This window comes from Talpa occidentalis, unplaced genomic scaffold (assembly GCF_014898055.3).
Source record: "Talpa occidentalis isolate TD23 unplaced genomic scaffold, MPIMG_talOcc4v2.1 talOcc4.11, whole genome shotgun sequence".
Taxonomy (NCBI): domain Eukaryota; kingdom Metazoa; phylum Chordata; class Mammalia; order Eulipotyphla; family Talpidae; genus Talpa; species Talpa occidentalis.
Genome location: NW_023601104.1, coordinates 84,729,878 through 84,747,570, shown reverse-complemented (window position 1 = coordinate 84,747,570; position 17,693 = coordinate 84,729,878). Strand labels below are relative to the sequence as shown.

The following is a 17,693-nucleotide window of genomic DNA, read 5'->3' as shown; positions in this document are numbered from 1 at the left end:
ATGCACACATTCAGCAATATGTGCAGTTTGCTTGGCAGTAAGTTGAACAAGTTTCTGCCTAAATATTTCCATTTTCTACTCGAGGATCTTGAGAATGATGAGAATTGTGGTTAAGTAAGAAATTTAGGAAGAATCGATTTTAGAGGCATCTCTGCAAAAGGTGAATCATCACTCACAGTAAAAGGGGGGTGGGGGGTGAGGGAGGTGCCGATGACTGGAGGAATGACAAGGGACCCCAGAAGCTGATCAGTGGAAATCCTTGTTGGTAAGATTGAAACCCTCGCTGGGGAACTAAGACTTGATCTCAATTACAATGCCAAGTCACCAAGCAGATGAGAAGTGCTTGGAGAGCAGACTCACAATCTCTGACAATATAAATGTCAGCACATTTTCTAGTTACTTTTCTTCCCCTTCTCCTTTTTGCCTCCCTCCCCTCACAATTGATGCTGTATGATTATTCTAGCAATAAAAAGGCCAGAATCTTGCTCTTCAGCAGCATCCTGCATTATGTAGCCTGTGCCACGACTCCCGTTTCTTTATCAGTCTGGTGTTCCCCAACGCAACAACACGCAACATTTGACAATGAGGCAGAGGTTGGAATGATGCTTCCACAAACTTCAGAGACCCTAGTATTTCTGACACCCACTAGAAGTCATGAAGAGGCAAGAAGTTATTTTGTCTTAGAGCTTTGAGAGAGCATGACCTCGATTTCAGACTTCTACCTTCAAGAACTGTAAAAGGATTTATTTCTGTTGTGTGAAGCCACCTACTTACAACAGCTCTAGGAAACTAACATAACTGGGAAAACATTCAAAAATGTTTCACAAAGTCCAACAGTGGCAGAAAAGTCCCTTTTCCAAGCTGTTCTTGTTAAACCAGATGCCCTTATTTTCTGACTCAATCCATTTATTTTCTGAAATTTTCATCTGCAAGGGCATCACCATCCCTTTTATTTTGAAATACCTCACTACCAAATTCTATAATCACAGCACTCTAGGATTAGGCCAGCAAACAAATCACCTCTGCAGAATCAGAAATGCATCTAGACCCAAATGGGTTCTTGCAAATAACCAAGCTGAGCTCCTTGGACAACTTTCCGATGCAAACCATCTGCTCAGCTACAATTCAGCGAGTGTTGCTTTATGCTTTCTGAACTTCTTTCCCGTTGCTCTACCTGTTTGTAAAGTGTCTACACCAGGAAAATGATCGTTAGGTAGTAAAGGAGAAAGAAGTACTGTAAGGAAAATGAGAGAGTAGAAAAGGAGGGAAGTTTTGTTTAAAAAATAATAGCTTTATGGGCCTCCCCGGTGGCACAGAGGTTGAGCACTGGGTTGCGAAGCTGCCGGTGACCTCTGCGGCACCGGTTTGATCCCCGGCTGCTCCCCGGCCACCAGAGGAGGGTCCCACATGGCTCGCAGACCTCTCCTGCCGCCCACTGCTCCCCTCAGCAGTGTACTTCGGTCCTTCTGCCTGCTCTGCTCCCCGCTCTGGCTCTGGTGAATTCTCTCACCCTCCCGTGCTTCTGACTGTACCCAGTGCTTGTATAAACAAAACAAACAAACAAACAAATAAATAAATAACCATGCCTCTATAAAAAAAAAAAATTTAAAAAATAATAGCTTTGGATGAAGTAACATACTTCCTTTTATTACATTTTAATCATACAGACCACAGTTTGTGTTCTTTTAGAACTGGAACATGAAGGGGAGACAGAGAAGATATTAACTCTTCATTTGCCAGAGTGCACCTTTTAAAAAAGGTTTGTGGGCCTCCCTGGTGGCGCAGGCAGTTGAGCACCGCACTGTGAAGCTGTCCGCAGCCTCTGCAGCATTGGTTTGATCCCGGCCAGCGAGAATCCCACATGGCGAAGCAGACCTCCCCGGCCTCAACTGCTGCTCCCCTCAGCAGTGTATTTTGTCAGTCTGCCTGTTCTGTTCCCTGCCCTGTCTCTGGTGAATCTGCTCACCCTCCCACGCATCTGGCCTGTACCCCAGTTCTTGTATAAAAAATAAATAAATCTTTTTTTTTTTTTTTTTTTTTAATTTTCTAGAGGCATGTCTTATTTATTTATTTATTTATTATTTGTTTGTTTGGTTTATACATGCACTGGGTACAGTCAGAAGCATGGGAGGGTGAGAGAATTCACCAGAGCCAGAGCGGGGAGCAGAGCAGGCAGAAGGACCGAAGTACACTGCTGAGGGGAGCAGCGGGCGGCAGGAGAGGTCTGCGCGCCATGTGGGACCCTCCTCCGATGGCCGGGGAGCAGCCGGGGATCGAACCGGCTGCAGAGGCTGCAGTCAGCTTCGCAACCCAGCGCTCAACCGCTGCGCCACTGGGGAGGCCCAAAAAATAAATAAATCTTAAAAAAAAAAGTTTGCAATTGTTGATAATATTTATAAAAATTAAATGAGATGCTTCAACACAGGTGACACTGGTTACAGGGCAGAGTGAGGGGCACCCCAGGACCCCCAAACCTGCCTACTCTAAATGGGTCCTCCCATTCCCTGCATCAAGACAAAACATACCCTAGGGCACAAGACCTTCAATAGAAATCAACTTTGATACAATTAGCACGCAATCAAGAGGAGAGAATGGTAGAATAGATGAAATAATTTATCCATGAAGCACAAAACGTCACCCATCCCCTTGTGGGTAAATGCCCACTCAGATAGGGTTGACCCAAAGCAGGGCAACTGAGGCCCAAAAACTTGCCACAAGACTAAAGCAACTTCTGGTGAGGACCTACAGGAAAGGTGCAGAAGGGGCCAGGCAGGTCTGGAAGGAAAAGAGCAAAATCAAAATCAAAATAAGGGCTGCCATTGTCAGCCACCCCAAGGGGTCTCACCTCTGTCTGTTTCAGGTGTTGTCCAAGATGGAAAAGCAGGAACAGCTACTTCACATGTCTTACTGCTCCCTTGTGCCTCCTTGTCTCTCCAGTTCTCTGGTCCCCCAGTCTCAGCTCCACCCTTCCTTAGGGTGGGGCAGGGAACCTGACACCTCCCCTTTCCCTGGGGATTACCCTGTGACTTTGTCCTTTAGGAGAGATGTTGGGTTCAGTGAGAAACCTCCTTGGGTTACTGCTGAAAATTGTTCACAAAAGTTCCCCTTTTAGCAGCCTATAGCAAGTTTCCCCATGAGGCAGAACTGTTTAGTTACATCCAAAAGGGCTGGTTTACTATAATTTTTTTTATTTTTTATTTATTTTTTTATAGAGGCATGTTTTATTTATTTATTTGTTTGTTTGTTTTGTTTATACAAGCACTGGGTACAGTCAGAAGCGCGGGAGGGTGAGAGAATTCACCAGAGCCAGAGCAGGGAGCAGAGCAGGCAGAAGGGCCGAAGAACATTGCTGAGGGGAGCAGTGGGCGGCAGGAGAGGTCTGCGCGCCATGTGGGACCCTCCTCTGGTGGCCGGGGAGCAGCCGGGGATAGAACCAGCGCCGCAGAGGCCACGGGCAGCTTCGCAACCCAGCGCTCAACTGCTGCGCCACCGGGGAGGCCCTGGTTTATTATAATTTTTAAAAAGGGGAAAAGGACACTTGCACAGATGCAATTGGACAGAACGCGCTGCTGTTACTGCTTTGCAAAGGGAAAAGATTTGTGAAAAGAAACAACCTGCATGGTCACATTTGGTCAGGAGAGCAGTCTCTGAATGGAACAGGTCTATTAAAAGAGATGCCTGCATAGACACAGTCGGGCAGTCTTGGGACCAGAGCTGCCTCTGTTTGTGAAGAAATTGTACTGATAAAGTGGTTTTTTTTGGAGATGAATTCATTCCTTTGTGGGATTTTTATCTATGGCCAAATTGATGACTTGTAGGATGTGGCTAGGTTGATTTGAAAGGACCCGTGATTCTCTACAATGACCTCCATCTCCAAACCCCACCTCTGGTCTGTGCCTCGAGATACTTTCTATAGCAACTGATACTTGCTATAGTAGTTGGCTCCTAAGAATTCATATCTTTCTTTCTTTTTTTAAAGATTTATTTATTTATGCATACAAGACCTGGGGTACAGGTCAGAGCTGCGGGAGGTGAGAGGGACGGGTTTTTGGAGTTGAGGGGTCCTTGGGCTCACCCCGGGGAAAAGATTTCACCAGAGCTCCCCCTTCAGCGGCCTGTGGCCAGTTCCCCAGGCAAGTTTCTCCATGAGGCAGAGACGTTAGTTATATTTAAAGAGCAGGTTTACTAGGGACAGGGAAAGGGACAGGTTTTCTGAGAGAGGCCTGTGTGGTTGCAGGCAGGCAGCCTTGAGGGGAGAGGCCTCTGCTGAGGGAGGTCAGTGAAGAGAAGCCCCGGCATGGGACAGGTCACGGGCAGGCAGGAGGCTGCTGCCCTGCAGAGGAGCGAGTTGGTGAGAAGAGGCACCTGCATAGTCACAGGTGGGCAGTGGGAGTGCTGCCCCGAGCCTGTGCAGAGACTGCCCTGATATAGTCCTTTTCTCTTTGGGAGGGGTCACTCCTCTGTGGAGTGGCCTGCTTGTGGCTGATGTTGGGTACCAGGCAAAACTAGAAAAGGATCTGAGATTCCACGGTGGGCCCAATCTCCATATCTTTACCCTCAGGCCTGTGTTCCACTTCCTATAGCATCTGAGCCTGCTTGGGTGGGTCTCAGGCCTTGTGATAAGGCGCTGATGCCTAAGGGTCATGACCTCTACAGCTGGGTTAATGATCATGTTATTCCCCTCAACCCCCACCTCCTTGTGTGAGTCAGGTTTTAGTCTTGTGAGGCCTCCTTTCCAGTTTTTCTGTTCTTGTCCTCCATCAAGAGAATTCACCAGAGACAGAGTGGGGAACAGAACAGGCAGACTGACTGAAATAACCTGCTGAGGGGAGCAGCGGGAGAGACAGGAGAGTCCTGCTTGGCCATATGGGTTGCTCTCTGGCTGGCTGTGGATCTCACTCATGCTGCAGAGGCTGCGGATTGCTCCTTAGTGCAGTGCTTAACCCCTTGCACCACCAGGGAGGCCCCAGAATTCTTCATTTCTATAGCTGGTTTAATGACTATGTTAAAGACTATGACTATCCCCACCTCCAGTTTCTGGCCTTGTGACAACGTCATCCTAAATTTTCTACTCTTAGCTTCCATCAGTCGGTGTCCATTGGTGTTCCTTAGCAGCAGTTAAACTGTGTTGACATAAATTGGGGCAAGCAAAATTAACTGAGTTTATTAAAGAATCAACTGAGAGGATTAGAATTCAGTAAGCAGTCTTAAAGATTTTGCTTTTAGAAATGTTTCCCCAACATTGTTTGGATTAGTTACCTAATGTAGGTAGGGAGAGTGAGTAATTAAAAATGTTAAGATATGTTGTTGCTGTTCCTAGAATCACTTATTTCCCTGATTTTTAAAGAATATCTTTGGAGATGCAAAATATAGATACCGATCTTTAAATTCCTTATCTGATTCCTTAGATATTAATGTGGGTTGAAAAGTTCCTTTACCTTCAGGAAGCAGATATTTGCACATACTACAGAGTGGAGACTATTCTGGCTTTTAGGTGCAGATGATTTTGCTCTCTTGGTGGGCAGGTCAGGAAGAGAGGTCCCAAATATTTTATGATTTGTTCACAGGAAGTATTTCCTGGGATACAAACATACCTATAATTAAATATTTTTAAATGTCTCATTTTCCCCCCATTTTCAGGTGTCTATACTTTCAATTACTACAACCACCATTTGGAAAACTCCTTTGAAAATGAAAATAATAAAAATAACAATAATAATGATTGTGAAAGTTGTCCAAGCTTTTCAAGAAAGGAATGCTACAAAATGCAATATTCACTGAGTATCATCTACATCCAGGGTTATTAGGAATATGTACTCAGTAAAAGAATTAAAGATAGTTGTAAAAATCATTTTCAAAACTTCCCATTTCATTTGAAGATATTCTCTAGTTACAGGGCAACCCCGAATGGAAGTGGGGTGACCTAGGTGTGAGCCCTCACATACAGTTAAAAAAAAAAAACTCATGACAAGACCCAAAGTCAGGCACAGGAGAAAGGTAACAAAAAGGTTTATTTACAAGGGAAATGAGGGGAAAAGGGAGGGAGGCTCAGACACTGAGAGAAGAGATTAATTGGTCAGTAGGTCCTACCAGTAACAATGTTGGAGCTGTGACTCCAGATGCATGCTGAAGGCGGGCAGAAGCAAGACAGCACATGCCAACAAGTTTTCAGTTTTGTACTGAGAATGGCTACTTAGCTCCTCCCTTATTTTCCAGAAAAACCCTAGACATGGCATGTGCATGGCATGATGGAAGTTGTAGTCCTTCACACCTGGGATCTCTTTGGCATGGAGGTGGTGGGTGGCGTCCATAAAACATTAGTGGGTGGAATTTGTTCACGACACACTGTTCCTCCAACAATTTCCCAGTGCATTCACGGTTATTTCTCTGCTCTTCTTTCACTTAACCAAGCTATCCCAAGGCCTCATCTTTAGGCAAAACCAACTTTTTTATTTATGACATGAGAATTTTTTTAATTATTTATTTTGACCTCCAAAGGATACATTTCCTCAACAATGGAGATGAATTATTGTTTGTACTTAAGTTTTGCGGTACATCTAAAGGGATTGCATTGACCCTAATTGTGGACTAAATTGTTGATACAAAGCTAAAACTTCTTAGATTAGAGGGAATTTAATTTTGTTTTCCCTATTCAGTTCCTTGACCCCTACTGGGAGATGTATTTGCCTTTAAAATGAGCCTAAATTTATGAATCACCCACTTGACACTTAATCATGTAAATTAATGACACTTGATAAAGATGCCTTTTGCAATTGCAATGATGACTAAACTGTGTGTTTTGTTAACTGTGCCATTTATAGCTCACTGATTTTGGAATAGGAAGAATGCAAGCTCATTTGTTCTATAAGTGTTTGCAATGCCATTGCTTTGTCTTTGAGTTTAAAATAACTGATTATTCAAGGAATTTATTTATTGAACACTTTTTAAAATTCTTCATCAAATATCATCTCTTATCAACTTTTAATATGATGCATTTGTACTGCTCAGCTTCAGACAAAAATTAGAACAGGCAGTTCCTCAACAATAGTTAACCTCTGACTGTTTGGACATTAAGCCAGTTTTCTTCCTTACAGAATAAATAAAATAATGATAAAATAATGATACCGATGTGCCACTACAGAATTTGGTGTGCATTTTGTCTATTCTCTTATATAAAAAGCTCTTATTCTTTTGGATTTAATTTTGGCCAATCTACTTTTCACACCTGCTTTCTGCTCTCCTCTGATATGATGGGTCATTCTTTTCTAGTTATCAATAAACGTTGGCTCTAGAATGACAGTTTCTTTTACTTCTCTCCTGTTGTTATCCTAAAATATTTCCCCATCAGTGACAATAACACATCACAACTGCTCTGTAAAAATGATAGCCTCTTTGTTTTTGCAACTTTCTTCCCCACAGCCACTATTATCTGCTCATTCTTTCAAATTTTGAACCCTATTCTGTGACCATCGTCACTTATTTTTTCTACTCTGTCACATTGAATTTTCTTTGATACTGACATTTATGGTTCTTTTATCTTACACCAGTCTTATTTGTAACCATTCTTTTTCTCAGTGGATCAGTGTCATACTGCCAATATGTTCACCCTTAGATTGCCTGACCCAATTGTCCAGGTATCATTTAATAAGGCTAAAGACTAAGCTACAAATCCTTGCCTAGCAGGCAAGTTTGGGAGCTTTGAATAAATAAGGGAAATTAACAGGGCTGCCAGTGGAACCATGATGTGAGACTGACCACCATGGCCAGATAAACCAACCAATGCCAGGAACGTGAAGCAGAACTAGGACACATTCTGTATCAAAGGCCAGCAACTGAGATTAGACATTTTAATATATAAGTGATGCAAACTGGTACACCAAGTGAGAAAGCCCATAAAAACTGAGTATAAAAGAGAGTCTCAAATCCTTTTTCCCATGCAGAGAAATCTCTTGTCTCACTTTCTGCTGCCTTACAGGGTATTTCAATAAATCCACCTTCTCTGTTCACGACTCTGTCTCTGGTGAATTATTTCACCCTGTGCCAAGAATAACAACCAATTTTCCCATAACAATAGTGTTTATTTATCTGAATCTTTTACTAACTACACCAAATTCACAGTTATATGGATTCTTGGTCTTAAATCCTTATCTTCAATGGATCTTAAAATTTAAATTTTCTAATATTGTCCCTCCCACCCCCCTTTTCTCTCTACCAAGAACTAATTGAAGAAAAAAAGCACAATTTTTATATAGTTTGACATCACACAAAATATTTCATTCTATATCCTAGCTGGGTCTTCATTGTCACCTAGCAATGCGCTTACATATACCTGAACAATTCTCGCATTTTTCTTGGAAGAAAAATTTTAGTCTCATTTCTCAAAATACTTCTAAAACCAGCACATTGATATGAATCTATTTGTGAGCGAAGATATCAGGAATGATAGTCATCTTCCTGTCCTTCCCTACAAAGTCATTTTACCTACACTATCTTAACATCTTTATTTTCCAATATCTTAATAGAACCAATACTTTTCTCTCTCTCTCTCATCTACTTGTCTGTTTACTCCTTCTTTTAACAGGAAAGCTGGGTTATATTGCTCAAATAAAATAATAAAATTTTCCTTTTAAAAATCATTTATCCCTATGTATATTGTTACTTAATTTCTAACCACTTAGTCAAGATTCATCATAATTGAAGTCAATTCTGATTTCCATACTTCTTTGACATGTGCTTTTTCAAGACCTTTGGAATCTGATTTTTGTCAATCTTATTGTTTTCAGTTCAGGAAATTTATAGATTTATAATAACATATTTTCTTGAAAACCACTATTAAGAATCTTGGTTTTAATGTATAGTGGGGCTTCCATTGGTCAAAGGTTATCAGTCAAGAAGATAAATGTTCTGTATGTCAGTGTTTTCTATGGTGAAGATAGCCATGAGGAAGGATAGATTTGCAGTGAAGTCAATTCAAAGCATTTGTGCTGGAGATTGGAAGCAAGTTCCTGCCAGTTTCATCCTGTTTGAAATCAATCAGACACAACACAGAGCTAGAGAAAGATGATGAGGCCAAGAGTAGCTGACGCGTTACTTTGGAGTTGTGGACTCCTCCTGTGTTCTTGCGCATGAAGAAGAAAGGAAAAGAGAGGCAGGAATGATCTTACTTGACTGTAAGATTTTGGCACTTAGCACTGGGCTCTCCTGAGCTGGCGGTTATTCAAGGAAGCTTCTAGATGCTCCAATAAATGCTATAGACATTTAAAAGGAAGAAAAAGAAATACCATCAATGATTTTGTACTAATGATATTCACTACATAGATAAAATGGAAAATTTCAGATTTTATTAATACTCAATATTCATTTTATATAACTCACAAAAACACAACATACAAATGCACACACAGGTATACATTAGAACATTACAAAGGCAATGCTTTCAGAAAAGACTAATTTATATGTAAACATATTTGTGTTTTTGGAATAAAAAGATAATGAAGTATTTTCTTCTTTCTTATGAATTTGTCCATGCTGCACTTCAATGCCAGAGCTAGTATTACCTTGTAAATAGGCCACAACATAACATTGGCATTACTGCTGTTTGAAAATACTATAACCAACAAGAAATCTTAGATTAAAATGGCTATGTGCTCCAAAGTGAATTCTGGTTTAGATTCATAGACAGAATATTGTTTCATGATCAGAAGTGTGGAATTGAAGTCCTTGTTCTTTTTTACATTTTATCACTAGAATATTTTTGATATCTTGAGAATCTCATTAAAAAAGTATCTTTCCTAGAATTTTATTTAACATCCTTCAATATAGTTATAAATGTATCAACATGCCTACATCCTTCAATATAGTTATAAATGTATAAACATACCTAGAATTTAATGAATATCTATGTACATCATCTAACTAGAAGACCATAACTGTGCTTTCAAACAATTACAGCCCATCATATTAATCTTTCTTTGGATGCCATTCAGCTAAAGGTTTTTTGAGTCATTTGACGTAACTTATGAGCTCAAGATGCATTTCTTAAGGAATGAGGTATGTGTACCAATTGATCTAGAAAAATCCTGACAGAATTAATTGTACTAAATGATTTCTTGCTTTTTTGGCCAAATAAGATATACTACCTTCCCTTCCCTAAAACTGAATGTCTATAATAACTTACTGTTTATACTACCCATAGATTACTCATCATGTAATAGCTATGAAGTTATATGTCCAACCAAAGGCAAAATCTAATCAATGAACATACAGCAAAATTTCCCCAAATTCTTTTGCAATTAAATCCAAAGAAGTAATCATGATATGTTTTAACTTTAAAAAAAAAGTCTTAATTACCCTATTGAATATAATGTTATTTTTGGAGTTCCTATATCTAATTTTTAAATGGAACTAAGAGGAATGTAAAAGTTGATCTGAAAATAATTTTAATGATCCATGAAAGGAATAACTGTTCACATTAAAACCCTCAGGTTATTCAATTAAAAAAAGTGAAATGCACACATATATAGGTTGCTGATTTTTTAAGTAAATAATTTAGTTGAGTATTGCTTCTCTAAAATACCCCAAAGGTACAAATGCACATTATGTAATCTAGAAGTTGTCAGTTTGAACAATGGAATAATTTGTGAGTTCATGGAGTGCCACAAAAAGGAAAAAAAAATAATAATGAGAGTAAAATTGACTAACTTAAAAAAAAAAAACTCATTGAAATACACTCTTATTAAACTAACTTTTAAAAGTATAAATAGACTCCTACCAATGCAGTAATGGAATAATAAAAATTCATAAAGAAATGTAAGCATTGAATTTCACGGACTCTTGGGAAATTTTGAGGAAACAATTGCTGAGTTGTTTTCCTTGCTGAATTTTATCACCTGTGCTGATTTTTCTCACCTGTACATAAACCCCACTATTCCAACCCCACTATTCTCATGACTATCTATGCTACTAATGCTATTCTAATCTTTTTTTTAAGATTTATTTATTTATGCATACAAGAGCTGGGATACAGGCCAGAAGTTTGGGGGGATGAGAGGATTCACCAGAGACAGGGTGGGGAGCAAAACTGCAGATCGACAAAAGTACACTGCTGAAGGGAGCAGCAGGTGAGTCAGGAGAGGTCTACTGTGCTATGTGGGTTGCTCCCTGGCTGTCCAGGGATCGAATTTATGCTGCAGTCTGCGCACAGCTTCATGGACTGTGTCTTAACCCCTTGCACCACCAGGGAGGCCCTGCTATTATAATCTTAACCATTAATTCAATTAATTGTTGATGATGAAGGTTTTTTTTTATAAAAATCATTACATTTTATAGTAATTTTTTTTTCATTTAGTTGGTGCATTGTCATTATCAATGTTTTCATTCCTACATTAAAATATTTAATTCCTCATTGTAATTCCTATTTCTATCTAGATTGTCTTTTCTTGTTTTTTGGTGAAAAGTTGGAATTAAGCTTGCTTTATTTACCTAAATAATAATGTTTGCTGCTCTATTGTAAAGGTCCTTTGTATTTTGCCTTTTTCCCCTGTTGCCCTGTCATCATTTTAAACTCCACCTTTACCATCATTATCATAATAGCAGCTATGAGTTAGGAAGAAGTTTTTAGTACTCTAGAGTCAAAGAAATAAAGTCAGCAAACTTGGGTGAAAACTGTATAACCCCTTCAGCACTTAAATTTTCTTATAAGTAAAATGAAAACAGTAACTGTAACACCTTTTTAAGATTGATCCGAGAACTTAAACTAATTCATGTAAGGTTCCCAGGACAGTTCCAAACAGTAAAGGTATAATATTTATTTTGTTTTGCTTAGTCAGAGATTTTGTCAAGGATATCTAATTTATCATCTAATCCAATCGATCAGTGGAACCATTTGATAAGACAGCTTTTATTTCTATTTTCGTTTAGAAAACTGCTTTGCTGATGAACACAAATCAGACATGGGATTTATATCTGGACATATGTAGTTGCATAGCCTAACTATATTCTTATTACCATCCAAAAATTTGTAATTTATTCTTACTAACTATATTAATAGTGGCAAAGAACTATTTTTTTGGGAGGGAGGACATTTCATTTGTTTTGTGTTGAAGAAGAAACCATTTCTAAATCATGGGAAAAAACCAGTGGAGAGGAGCTGCTTAAAGATAAATAAAAATAAATCATGGGTGAAGCAACTTGGGCAGAAGTTTGAAATTGAATACGAAACACTAAATAAGTAATTATTCTTGGATTGGAAGCAAAAAGGAATAGAAAAAAGATTATGGCTAATAAATAACTTTTTTTATTCAAGTTCTAGTTTCATGGTTTACAACTTACATTGTTCTCATACTGATTCTTTGCTTTTGCAAACAATAAATGATCCCTGTCATTAATAAAAATGTGACTTAATGGTTTTGTGTTCACAGCACATTGACATATCTCTGCTCATATATAGCTGTGTATGATGATAATGTATTTTTTATTAGAAATGAAGACAGAAATATTGTTGAAAAAGTTTTAGCAGGTTCTTAGAAACCTGATAATTTGCTTAGGATATTTAGCCAAGTTATAATCTTTATTTGGTTTCCATTAGAAAATCCCTCAACAAATTCCATAATTTCATTCATGAACATGACATTGTATAGTGCTAGATAAAGCAAACAAGAACAAATTCAGATGCACAAAATTTATCATAGATTGGGTAATATTTTCCAGCAGAGCAACTTGTCTGAGGTTTTAAATTTTACTTTAGTATGTTTCTGTCAAGCCTTCCGTTCCGTCTTTGGTAGTCGAATATTGAAGTGAATGCATGACATTGTGATTTGAAATACTAATTAGGGCAGTTTGAAGAGGAAATATGCATAGAAGTCTGCATTTTACACAACAAGAATTAAATCTGCTACTGCCAGATGCTGTCCCATCCTTCTCCTATGTTTCAAAAAATTCTATATTGAGCACTTAATGTTCTATTTTCAAATGTATTATGTATCTCAGTTCTGCTTATTTTGGAGTCAGGTAATCAACAACTAGAGAACATCCAGAAAAGGCAATCAAGAGTGAATGATCAGAAAGTGCTCTCTTAAGGGCAAAATTTAAGAAATAGCAAATACTGTGGAAAGGAGAAGGCTAGTAGTGAACATTAAAACTATCTTTACATGCTCTTGGGCAAAACATTGTTGGATTTACTCATTGTAGAACAAGAAATATGAGCAAAGTCATGGAAAAACTACTTTATTCTAAGTGAAAACATTTCCAGACATATATCTTTTACTAAAAATCTCTTCACCTTTGAGCAAATGTTTTAGCATTTCTGAACTTATGTCCCTCCTCCATTCAGCTCACTTTGTTGAATCCATGACATGTACCATTTTAAGATGTTGCTTTTCTATTAAGGCTTTTATTATGCAAAACCAAAAATATGCATTATGTATACTTGTTTACTTCAGTGATGTAAAATATCCTGCACAACTCAATTCCACTTGCACCTACTTCTCATTAAAACCCAAAACTCAGGGCCTCCCTGGTGGCTCGAGGGGTTGGGTCACAGCACTATGAAGCTATACGCAGCCACTGCAGCCTGAGTTTGATCCCTGAGCAGGTTGCTAACCCACATGTGGAGCAGACCTTTTCTGTCTCTCCCCTGCTGCTCTCAGCAGTGTATTTCAGTGGATGTTCCTGTTCTACTCCCCACGCTGTCTCTGGTGAATCCTCTCACGCCCTGCACCTCTGGCCTGCACCCCAGATCTTGTATGCATAAATAAATAAATATTTTCTTAAAAAGCTTTTCTAAAAAAAAAAAAAAAACAAAAAACAAATCAACAAGTGATTTCCTTATTTAATTCTACATCCAGTTCCATTCTTCTCAAGTTCTTTCCAACTAGCTGCCTTTTTTAATAAACGTCTTTGCACTTAATGAGGCACGGATGGAGCATAAATTACCGACTTATTAATTTAGCCAATACTAAGGAACTATATAGACTTGGACTAATGTCTAAATGAATGAATGTTCATAGTGGCAAGTGTAAAACTTTATTTAAAAAAATGTGGGTGCAGAATGGAGGAGGCATTATTTTTTAACAAGCTGTGAGAAGACCTGAGAGTATTAGCTGACGGTAGAGTGTGGTATCCAGGATAAATTAATCTTAGATTTTATTCATGCTTTAAGAGTATAATGTTCAAAACAAGAGAAATGCTGGCCACATCTTACCCTTCATTTGTTAAGCCAATTTGAATTATTATGAGTAATTTAGAGAACTTTTCTTTATTTTTTTAAAAAGATTTATTTATTTATAGATACAAGAACTGGGGTGCAGGCCAGAGTTGTGGGGAGTGAGAGAATTCACCAGAGACAGAGTGGGAAACAGAACAGGCAGCTCTACTGAAATACACTGCTGAGGGGAGCAGCAGGCAAGTCAGGAGAGGTCTGTTGTGCCATGTGGGTAGCTCCCTGGCTGGGGATTGAACTTGTGCTGCAGTGGCAATGGTGAGCTTCATAGGTTGCATCTTAATCCCTTGTGCCACCAGGGAGGCCCTAGAACACTTTTCTTTAAAAGGAAGAGAAGAAAAAAAAAATACATTGAGAAAAAGACCATGGTGAATATTTAAAACTATATCTTACAAGAAACAATTGAGGGATATATAGTCATTTTTCCCCCAAAGAATCCCTTGTAGGAAAAAAATAGAAGAAATAATATTTGTTTTTGTAACCCTATGTTAAAAACCAAATTGTTGTATGATACCACAAAGAATAGTGCCAAGTTCATTTTGTATTTCTAGAATAGTTTGAATTTCATTCCTCACAATTTAGGTTTGTAGGGGAAAAAGTCCTTTGTGAGAATTTAATTCTCACATTAAACTCATAGTCATAAAGTTTAGGATGAATTATTTTCATTCAATTCAGAAACCTATAATTCATACCACATTTCTTTCTTTTTTTTTTAATTTTTTTTTTTAGAGATTTATTTATTTATTTATACAAGCACTGGGTACAGTCAGAAGCACGGGAGGGTGAGAGAATTCACCAGAGCCAGAGCGGGGAGCAGAGCAGGCAGAAGGACCGAAGTGCACTGCTGAGGGGAGCAGCGGGCGGCAGGAGAGGTCTGTGCGCCATGTGGGACCCTCCTCCGGTGGCCGGGGAGCAGCCGGGGATAGAATCAGCGCTGCAGAGGCTGCGGGCAGCTTTGCAACCCAGCGCTCAACCGCTGCGCCACCGGGGAGGCCCCCACAGTTCTTTCATGTCTAGGAGCTTCTGTGGGTTTTGGCTACTATAGCAGATAGAGTGTCTATGGTGTGATTCTTTTTTTTTTTGTTTTTTTAAACATTTGTTTATTTATGCATACAAGAATTGGGGTATAGGCCAGAGGTGAGGAGGTTGAGAGGATTCACCAGAGACAGAGTGGGGAGCAGAACAGGCACATTGACTGCTGAGGGGAGCAGCAGGCAAGATAGGAGAGGTCTGCTGCGCCATGTGGGTAGCTCCCTGGCCAGAGATCGAACTTGTGCTACAGAGGCTGCGGACAGCTTCATCGACTGTGTCTCAATCCCTTGTGCCACCAGGGAGGCCCCTGCAGTGTGATTCTTCAGTGATCTGTCTTTCCAGATAGCCACTGTAACGTTTCTTGTCCCAGCTGGTCTTTGATCAGAAAGCATGTTGAACCTCACAGACCTGAGGTTCTTTTCTAGTTGTGTGGCCCCCACAACTCTTACAGCTCTTTCTACTGCATCCTCAACATTCATGAAGAAGCAACTAAATCTTCCTATTGCACCTGTGCTAGGTGAAAGCACAAAGGTCATTGCCAAACTATGGATGATTTTTCCAGTCTCCAGACTGTTGCCTCTGCAATATTGTTGCTTTCTCATATTCTAGTCCTAGAAAGTAAGACAGTCCTAGAGAGTATGACAGTCCTGGAGAGTGTGACAAAAAGTTTCCTATACTTTTCTATTCTAGAATGACTTACCCATCCCTGAGAACCTGCAGTCTGACAAGGTTATAGCCATTGCAATATGTTTCATAAATGCTCCTTTGTTCTTTCCCTGTTCTCACCATGCACATTTCTAATCTTAATATGGAGGATTATCCCTTAGAGACATTTCTGGTATCATGTTTTATGCTTCATGTATAAGGTCATATTCATAGATTATGACCAATTTCTGAATGAATTGAGAAACAAAGGGTAATAGAGAACCAAAATAGACACATGATCACCAGTAAAAGCTAAGTAGGAAGACATAGCTTAATGTAAGAGCCAAATGGTTTTGCTAATTTAATCCCACATTAGACTGTGCTACAAGCTAATCAAAGACACATCAGACATGCACAGGATTTTGCTTGAAAACTTGCCAAAGAAACATGAAAACATGGAGAGGCAAAATGGAAGCCTTGGTTTCAGTTTTACCAGGAGACATGCATTATTTTGTGCTGATTATCTGAAATCCAATAGGACAAATTTAACGAGGGAGACTCTCATCCACCAAGGATAAAATGAAGCAACATTGGAATCATTGATTTGCAAATTGTGCAGTATAATTTCAGACAGCAACCCAAACTGTGTCCTGCTGGGGGTCTATGTTAAGTGGCTTTTAAAAGAAAAATAAGGAGAAGAATGATAGGAATTTAAGAAGAAGAAGATGATGAAAAGAAGAGGAGGAGGAGGCAGAAGAAGAAAAGAAAGAAAAAGATACAGGCATATATCCATAGGATGTTATATTTTGATTCTCTTTTTTTTTTTTTTTTTAAGATTTATTGTATACAAGAACTGGGATGTAGGCCAGAGATGCCGGGGTGAGAAGATTCACCCAGAGTCAGAGTGGGGAGCAGAACAGGCAGATCTGCTGAAATACACTGCTGAGGGGAGCAGCGGGCAGGACAGGAAAGGTCTGTTGCGCCATGAGGGTTAGCTCCCTGGCTGCAGTGGCTACCAATAGCTTCATAGTCCTGACACTTAACACCTTGCACCACCAGGGAGGCCGTGTGACACAGGTTATTAAGCAGTCTTCCATACTGTAATGGCGACATAGCTTTCTACTTGGCAGATGGCTTTAAGTTGACCATTCAATAAAAAGACTTACTCCAATATTTTTGCTGTAATGATTATATTAACAATTAATGCACACCTTTAAATTAATCATAGTTTTTAAATAGCCATAATAACATCGAGTAATAATATGTAATAATACACAAAATTATAAGAAATATTATAATAAAATAACAATCTTTTTAAAATAAGTAATTAGATAATTTTCAAAGTATATGACTATTTTAAAGATTTTTAATATAAGTAATTAGATTATGTCTGAAAGTTTATTTAATTTACATTTCTTAATGGTGAAAATTATGTTATATTAAATACCAAACCTTTGTGGCTTATCTCTTCCAGTTTGCTGCTGAGTTTCTGTCCCCTTCCGCTCCCTCTGCTGTTCCTTCCTTGCTCTCACATATACACAATATATGTATAAATATATACACACGCCATGAATCTACATTTTCACAGATTCTGTATTTTCAAATTCATCTATTTCCTCACATGTATTTGTAATCCCAAAATCAACACTTGCAGAATATTTAGCCATTCATGGTGGAAAAATTTAAGTTGTCCCAAATATTCATTCCAGTTGGTTAAACAAGTACATTCTGCCTTCATACAGTTCTCAGACTGTAAACAGGTGTCTTTTGCACAGTTAATTTAACACAAAGTTTCTGG

General features: G+C 38.9%; 1 long non-coding RNA gene across 1 annotated transcript in view; it reads right to left on the bottom strand.

Moving 5' to 3' along the window:
* The window catches only part of LOC119238315 (uncharacterized), a 140,531-nt gene extending 137,612 nt beyond the window's left edge, over nt 1–2,919 (bottom strand). The window contains exon 1 of the long non-coding RNA XR_005123539.2: nt 2,846–2,919. This is a non-coding gene — a long non-coding RNA (uncharacterized LOC119238315). The remainder of the gene's footprint in view (nt 1–2,845) is intronic.
* Between the last annotated feature and the right edge of the window lie 14,774 nt (nt 2,920–17,693).